A 9,106-nucleotide genomic window follows, 5' to 3' on the forward strand; every position below is an offset into this window, starting at 1 on the left:
GTTTCCACATACGGCCCCGAACGATGTGAACAGGGTTTCCGAGACACCAAACTGGTGACTCGGTACACCGTGCCACGGTGTATCTACCGCGACATAGCCCACCCCTAGGGTCAGCGCTACGCACGGCCGCCAACACATAACCTACAAACACCGGAAACTATTTGCAACTCCTGGACAGAGTACTAGGGTGATTAAGAAGCCGAGTGGGTCAATTAAGGATCCCAATGCATGGTAGTAGCTGATTCTTGAAATCACACATACAGATCTCAGTTCTTAGGGACGGCCTCAATGAAACAACCCACCGTGTACTCCTACATGGCCTCTCATCGATACCTTTACCAAATCATGTTCAACACATCTCTCACATTACCTACATAATCATTTCACTCTAGCCCATCGCCCAGATGAACCAGACCTGACACAACTCTAAGGATAGCAGGCATAGCAAGGTAGGAAACACATACATGGCTCAATCAACTCCTACACATGCTAGTGGGTTTCATCTAGTTACTGTGGCAATCACATGTCATGCAGAGGATAAGGGTTCAACTACCGCATCACACAGTAGTTTGAAACGTTGTTGTCTTAATGTAGTAAATGAGAGCAGAGGCGAGAACATGGGATTGTATCGATATGATCAATGGGGCTGCTTGCCTGATGGAGTGGTAGTAGGGTACTGCCCTTCAGTTGGATACTCGGTGATATCCTCGGAGGCAGAACCTACCACGGAAGACACACAGAATATAATCAACACATGGCAATATGCAACTATATGATGCATGCTATGACATGGCAAAATGATGTGTCCTACCTAATGCAATGTGGAACAAGTTGAAATGGGTCCATTTGAATCAAAGATTCAAATGAAAGCTAAAGTTCTTATGCATAATAAGTGTATTAGCTTGTTTTACCTAAACAGCAAGGTTAGAGTGTTTTTTCATGCATGAAACCATTACATATGGAAATATTGAATTTTTCTGATCATTTTTCATATATAATTTGTTTGATTTGGAGCTATGGTTGATTTTCTATGATTTTTAGAAGTTTTGGCTATTTTCTGGAATTTCCTATATAAAAATAAATCCAGAAATTAAATAACTGCGTCAGCACTGCGTCACTGTGACGTCAGCAAGTCAAAGGCGCCAGCCCAGGTTAAACCTGACTGGTGGGCCCCATCTGTTAGTGTCTCAGCTAACTAACAAAGTTTAGTTAATACTAACTAACTGTCAGTGGGGCCTGGGACCGCATGTCAGTGACTTAAACTAACTAAAATTGGTTAGCACTAACCCTAACCTAATTAACAGGCCGGCCCCACCTGTCATAGGCTCAGGGGGGAAGTCAGCCTGGGCCCACACAGGTCAAACATGGTCAACTCGCCGGCGGCTTGACGCTGGCGACGACAGACGCGGCGGAGGGGCTCGGGTTTTGCCCACAGTCGACCAAATCGAATGCGGTTTGGTCCTACGCGTAGCTGGGAGCAAGCCGCAACGTTTGGTGGTGGAAGTGGAGCTCGGGGAGGCCGGGAACGACGCCGGCGACGACCTTGGCGGTCGCCGGAGCTCGGGTGAAGATGAACCCGAGGCTACGGGGCACGGCGAGGCGCGTGGAGTGGTGCGTTGGGCTCCTGGGGACGTGGTGAGTGTGGCGACGCGCTCGGATTTGAGCTTACGTGTCTGTGGCCACGGCGGTGACATGGCCGGCGGAGCTGAGCTCTCGGCCGTGATGGCCAGCGGGATTAGAGGGCAGCTCGAGCGACGTGGCTAGGAGGAGAAGAGAGAGGAGCTCACGGCGAGTGCAACGGTCGTCGAAGCGAGCTCGGGGAAGCTCGGGAGGCGGCAAATCGTCGGCGATGATCTCCGATGGCCGACGAGGGGAACAACAGCGGTGGCGGCGTTGCAGCGCGTCCGAGGCCTCGTGGCTCATCGAGGAGGTCGAGGGAGATGCGGAGGAGCTCGTGGACAGGGTGGGGTGGCACGGGGACGACGGTGGCTATGGCTACAGCGGCAAGACGGCGGAGTCTGCGTCGGCCATGGCTTCGGGGGAGCGAGGAAGATAGCAGGGGGGAGGAATGAGGTGTCGGCGAGGTCGGGGCGATGACCAGGAGACGATCCACGCGGCGCAAAGGCGACCAGGGCAAAGCAGAGAGGCTGGGTGGTGCGTGGCAAGCTCGGGCGCGCCATGCTCACCTCCCTGCCTGCTCTGGCAAAGGGAAGTAGTTGGCTGGCACGGGCCAGCACAGTGCTGGGCCGGGCAGTGGGCTGCCAAGTAAGATTCTCTCCCTCTCTTTTTCTGATTTGTTTTCTTTTTCTATTTTTCTGCAACTGTTGGGCTTTATTAAAAATACTAAAATGTTTCCAGAAATCCTGAAAATAATTGTGGGCTCTGTTGGGATTATTCCTAACAGCCCTCACTTAAATCCAGGATTATTTGGGCATTCAAAATATTTTATAGAATTCAAATGCCCAAATTCAAATACTTATGACTTAATTAAAAAACCAGAATGTCCTAGATAAGAGTGCGCCATTTTTGCCAGGGGTTTTAGCCCAATCCAGAAATGATGAACAATTTGTGAAGGGCATTTTGGGTTCATTGAAAATAATTTTAGTAAACCCTAGTTGTTTCCAGGGGGGTGCTGGGGGTTCTGTCATCCCCATTTCAAGTTTCTGTAAAAGTAAACATGATGCAACACTCTAATGCATGAACTAGCTAGGATGTGACAGGCGCGCTCTGACTGGATCAAAATCAAAATCAATTTGGTGACATGCATTCACATTTTTCTTGTCAAATACAGTACGTGGTCAAACTTTGACCCAAAATATGCGAAACAACAAAAAAAATACTTCCAAGACTAGCGCCGCTCTTCGTTTCTTCTCCTCTTAAACCACCGCCGCTCCTCTCCTGTTCCAATCTAAATGCAGCACCGCTCCTCTTCTCTTCCATTTCAAAACCACCGCCCCTCCTCTCCTGTTCTAGTCCAAAACCAGCGTCGCTCCTCTCCCGTTCTAATCCAAAACCAGCGCTGCTCCTCTCCTCTTCCATTCAAAATCCATGGCCGGCGAGTGAAGGTGTTGTGGAGAAGTAGATCGATGGAGGAGTACAACCGATACGTGAGGGTCACAGCTGGCGACCCTGTGAAGCTAGCTAGGATGTTGGAGATACAGTCTTGGTTTGACAACAAGGACCAACTAGCGGCGAATACGACATCCATGGCCAAATATCTGCAACAGAGCGAAAAGGCAGCGATACTCCTGGAGGGAGTCGCGCCGGAGTACATAGAGCTGCTCCTCTGGGCCATGGAGCAAACAGATTCACCGAATCCGATCGTGAAGGAGCGGTGGTGGGAGTATCGATCCCAGATGAAGCATCCACCAGAGATTGAAGGATCGAGCATCTACAGGGTGCCGTTTGTGAGGGTGTCCTGCCAGAGCGAGCCGGTGGAGTCATCGTCGACCGAACCCAACTGCAAGAGGAGAAAAGCAGTTGGCATGATGACGCTTCCCCGCCATCGTCTCCCTCGCAGTTCAGATCATCTCACGGGGCGGCTGTCTGCCGCCAAGGAATAGGAGGGGGCTGCCCCCCAGCCCATTAGTCGGGCAGGTTGTGAATTGTCAGGAGGAGCTTAGGGTTGTCAGTATTTGCAGGTTGTGAATTGTGTTTTGTGTTGTGTATTTTGAGAGTACTTTTAGATAGGAATGTCTTTTGAATTTCAGATTTGCAGTATTGAGCATATGAAGTATTTTATGAATTCTAGATATCTATTTTTCACACTTAAAAAATGTAGTTTTATAGGAGTATAAAAGTGCAGACAATGTGATTCTCAGAGAAGAAACTGCAAGTTTCAGTTTCAGATAAGAAATTGCAAGTTCAGTTTCAGATAAGAAACTGCAACTTTCAGAGGCAGAGCATTTATATTAACATGGCCTTTTCAAACAGGGTTAACATCATGTTGGAAGTTTTATTCATGGTCGAAAATGGAACTACCAGCCAGTTAACATCATGCTGATCAACATTCATGCATAGCACATCTTCATATGATGCATAGTCAAAATGCCCACACAATGTTGAGTGTGCGAAACACAGAGAAAACGAGGGACGAAGTTTTGGCATGTGTTGGATGTGGTTTTGGGCTGCCCCGTCTAGGCTTTCATTTTTAACATGCGCAGCCCACGTCCTCGGATGGGAGGTCCATAGGCCTGTTTGTATTCTTTTAGGGCCCTCATGTATCGACCGGCCTATGGACCTCCCATCCGAGGTTTTATTTTTGGCAGCCCAATTTATGTATTTTTTTGAAGAAAACGCAGAGGTCTGTTCTATTTTTATATAAGAATAGGAACGCCAGGTCCAACTTATGTTTCCCTTCTAACTATATTGTATATATTTAAATTATTTTATATGTTGACTATTTAGTTCACATAATTGGCAATAGATGACCGCTCTCGCGATCCCCTTCGCCCCCACCACCACCTCCACCCTTGCGGCCGCCATAGATCTCGCCGCCACCCCCCGCCTCCTGACTCCGGGCACGCCTGCCCCCCTCAGCAAGTCCGCTCGCGCGCCCCATGGAGTCTCCGGCCATATCCACGGGGAATGGATGGAAGACAGGCAGATGTACAAGATGCATCTCCCACATGTCTACAAAGCCTTCCCGCGGATGCTCCAGCTGCTCGACTCCGTCACGCCGGCGGTGCTGCGGGAGACTCGAGGGAGGAGATGGAGGGAGCGGGCGATGCGGATCCGTGACGACGCTCTCTCCTAGACCCAGTGCATGCGTGAATGGAGGGAAGCAGAGGAGGAAGCTGCGAGCGAGGAAGCCAAGGAGGGACCGCATTCGTTCTCTCACTCGCGCAGGTATGCTCGGATGTGCAAGGATCATGTGGATTGGGAGCTGCCGAATCTAGCCCTGCGGATCTACTTCGAAGGAGATTTCTCGGAGAAGCACAGGATGCCCCACCCCAGTGAGCCACCGATTGCGTTCGTTCGATGAGCGAAAGGAGAAGTGAATTCAGGAGATCCACGCCGTGCTGCGAGATGGGAATGCTTGACTGGACTCCTGCCCACCAGCACGCCACCGGAGCCGGAGCAGGTGGATCCCCTACCTTACCTCTCCCCAAAACCTGCAGAAGATTGAAATTAGGCTTGCAATCTGCTTCAATTGAGTTGTCTGGTGATTATTTCTACTTCCAGAAAGACAACATCTGGCTGGAGGATGAGAAGGAACCAGGAACTCCGATGAATTTCCCCTATCACAATGGGGGGGAGCACCGGTTGGGCAGTGGTACAGCCCACCCCCGCCCCAAATGGGGGCACAATCTGGGCAGGCTCCTGTAATTTCCCAAGATCAATCTGCTGGTGGTTCTGACTCTCAGATCAGTGGGAAATCTCAAGGCAAGAATCAGCAAAAGAAGAGACAGGACATCCAGAAAACTGCTCCTGCCCCTGGTTCGGGCCTTATGGCATACTCTGAGGTGATCTGCTACAACTGTGGGGAACCAGGGCATCATTTGGATAAATGTGTCAAGCCCAAGAGTTATTTTATCTGCAAAATGGTTACCCATAAAGTTGAGGATTGCCCTGTCAGAAGGAAAACCCACAGTTCTGCTAGATATGTTGGAAGTGCTGCTCTAGGACTATGTCCACCATTGACAGAATTTTCTGTGACACATAATTAGATAGTTTTTTTCCCTTTCTAGTTGTAGGGCTCTGCCCAGATGTGGTAGTGACCACACTCCTTTGCTCTGGGACTCTGGTCTTAACCAAACTCCAAAGAGCAATAGTTTTAAATTTGAAAAGTGGTGGTTGCTTAAAGAAGATTTTACTGAGCTAGTTAGGAAAATCTGGAATGAGCCTACTGGGAGCAGCTGCCCCCTAGAAAATTGGCAGATCAAAACCAGGAGATTTAGTAGAACTACCAAAGGGTGGAACTCCATTGAGAAAGCTAATCTTAGAAGATACAAAAGGCTTTTCCTCCTCGAGTTTGATTCTCTAGATATTAAGGTAGAAACCACTGACATCTCTGAGGCTGAGACTAATATATTAAACTTTGTCCATGGAGAGCTCAAGAAAATTTGGCTTCAACAAGAAATCAAAGCCAAACAAAGGTCTAGAGATAGGAACATTAAGGAGGGTGATAGAAATACTGCTTACTTCCATGCAGTAGCTAACCAGAGGAGGAGGAAAACCCTCATTCACTCCCTTGATGGCCCTAATGGCCCTGTTACTGAGGTAGATGAGATGCTGAAAGTGGCTAGTGACTTCTACAAAGACCTGTTTAAGAAAGAAAACCCTTCTGGGTTCTCTCTACAATTTTTTTCTCTGCTTCTGAAAAAGTCTCTCCTACTAAAAATGAGCTGCTAGAAGCCCCTTTTTCAGAGATAGAGGTGAAGGAAGCCATTTTTAGCTCTTATCCTGATGGGGCTCCTGGTCCTGATGGGATTCCCTTCTTGTTTTACGAGCATTTTTGGGACTTACTCATGGGGGGTCTGTTGGGGTCAAGTTAAATAACTGTGAAAGTGATTTTTTCCTTGCTGGTAAAGGCCTTAGGCAAGGTGACCCCATCTCCCCGCTTTTGTTTAATTTAGTAGTGGACGTTCTTACTAAAATGCTGAGCAAAGCTGCTGATCATAGTCTGATTGCAGGGCTCCGTCCCGAGGTCTGCCCTGGTGGCATCATCTACCTTCAATATGCAGATGATACCATCCTTTTCTTAGACAATGACTCCACACATGCTAGCAATCTGAAAGCTGTTCTAACCTGGTTTGAACAAGTCTCAGGCATGAGAATCAACTACTCTAAAAGTGAACTCATCCCTATCAACATGGATGATCAGGAGTTAGCTGACTTCCTCTCTATTCTAGTATGTAATAAAGCTAACTTCCCCATTAAGTACCTAGGTATCCCTCTCCACTATGACAAACTGAGGAGAGAGGATATCCAACCCCTTCTGGATAAAATCATTAAAAGGATTGCTGGGTGGAGGGGCAAACTTCTCTCTTACAGAGGTAGATTGATCCTCATACAAGCTTGTTTGGCTAGCATTCCAGTGTATTTCCTCTCCTTCTTCAAGTTCCCTAAATGGGCAGTGAACCTCATCAATATTCAGATGTCTCATTGCTTGTGGAATGATTTTGAGGGAAATAGGAAGCTACACCTTGCTAATTGGGCCCTAGTCTCTATGAAAAAAAATTTTGAAGGCCTAGGCATACCTAACCTCCAAGAAATTAACATCTGTCTTCTAGGGTCTTGGATTAAAAGATTCTATGAGGAAGACCTGAAACCCTTGAAGCTACTTATTGCCCATAAATACTTAGAAAATAAACCTAATATTTTTGTCCCTTCCTCCAACCCTAAGACCTCTAGATTCTGGAAAGGATTAAAATCTATTATGCATGCTGTGAAATTTGGCTACAGATGGAACATAGGGGATGGGAGCAGAACCGGGTTCTGGGAAGATACTTGGTTTGGCACATCCCACCTGGCAGTCCAATTTTGGCCTATTTACTCTGTCCGCAATGAGCTTAACAAAAGTGTCAATGAAGTTTGGGACGGTCAATGCCTAAAACTCTCTTTTAGAAGGAACTTTAGTGATAGTCTCATGGAACAATGGTTCCAATTGGAGGAAATTGCCAAAAGCATTACCTTTACTGCCGAGCCGAATGCCCTAATTTGGCAGCTGGACAATAAGGGGAAATATTCCTCCAGCTCCCTCTATCATGTTATCAACTTTAGAGGGGTTCAACCCGTGTTTATCCCTGCTGTCTGGAAATTGAGAGTTCCCCCTAAAATTCATGTATTTCTCTGGCTTCTCTCCAAAAACAAATTGATGACTAGGGATAACCTTAGGAAGAGACACATCATCAAACCCCTTGATTGTGTTTACTGCTTGGAACAAGAGTCTTGTTCTCACCTATTTTTTGAATGTATAGTGGCTAAACATATCTGGGCCCACATTGAGAAATATTTCTCTAGTCACATTGGCTCATCCTTCGAATCTGTCGCCAGATTCTGGATTGCTACCAAAAAGTGCTCAGTTTTAAACACTGTTAGCTCATCTGTCCTTTGGTGCCTCTGGAAATATAGAAATGCTATGATTTTCAGTAACACCTCCTAGATTTCCATTCCGCGGGTCTTGAGGTTGATCAGGAACATGGTGAGGAACTGGGCGATTCTCTCCTCCGGATCGGACAAGGACAAGTTGATGAGCTTCGTGGAAACGCTAACAAGATCCCTCCAGAAACCGTTGGTGATCACTTGTGGCTGAACAAGGGTCGACCTGCTCTGGGGCTGGACCCGTGGGCTCGTCTCAAGATCTCTGATGAAGATGATGGGCACCTGGTGCCGAAAAAGAGGGACATCCACCATGCTACGCCTTCCAGCCCGGTGTCTCCGCTTGTTTACTGGTCGCCGCAGGCTGACACGGCCCCTCGGCTGAAGACCATGAAGGCTTCGCTGGACCCTCCTTGTATCATTTGAGTGCTCTATCCGCTCTGCCTTTGGCACCGCTTGGGTGATTTCTGTTATTCAGAGAACTTGTTCATCCACCCCCCTAGTTTGTAGCTTTTCTACCTTTGCTTTTGAACTGCTCTTTGAGCTGTTGTATCAGAATATGTTGTGGTTTCGTTCTCAGCAATGGAACCGGGGAGATGCTCCCAGTTTTTCTAAAAAAAATTATTTTATATGTTATTATATAAAGCTTGGTAAGACTGTAAATTTAAGGACGAATGTAATACTATCACTTATTATTTAAATATATTTATAACAAAATGCTCAGCCCCTTTTTATTTTTTGATAACATTGCTGGCCCAACCCAACATTATAATTAGAATCAGCCCAGCAAAATCGTGTATTTCGAGAAAGTGCAAATGGGCTGTAATTTTTTAGGAAATAAAGTAAACGGGCCGCATGGACGCTACATTATTTGTTCACCCAGCCCAGCTAATGGATGTAATTCAAAAAAAAGAAGATCAAATTGACTGTAAATTCTACGCGCAAAAAAGACTGTATATTCTGAAAAATGGGTTGAATACGTGCCATATTTTTGGAGGCTGAAATGTGGGCCAGTAGGTCGAAGCCAATGCAAGTCGTTGTCAATTTACTCAACAAATGATTC

This window comes from Triticum dicoccoides, chromosome 2A (genome assembly GCF_002162155.2).
Source record: "Triticum dicoccoides isolate Atlit2015 ecotype Zavitan chromosome 2A, WEW_v2.0, whole genome shotgun sequence".
Classification (NCBI taxonomy): Eukaryota; Viridiplantae; Streptophyta; class Magnoliopsida; order Poales; family Poaceae; genus Triticum; species Triticum dicoccoides.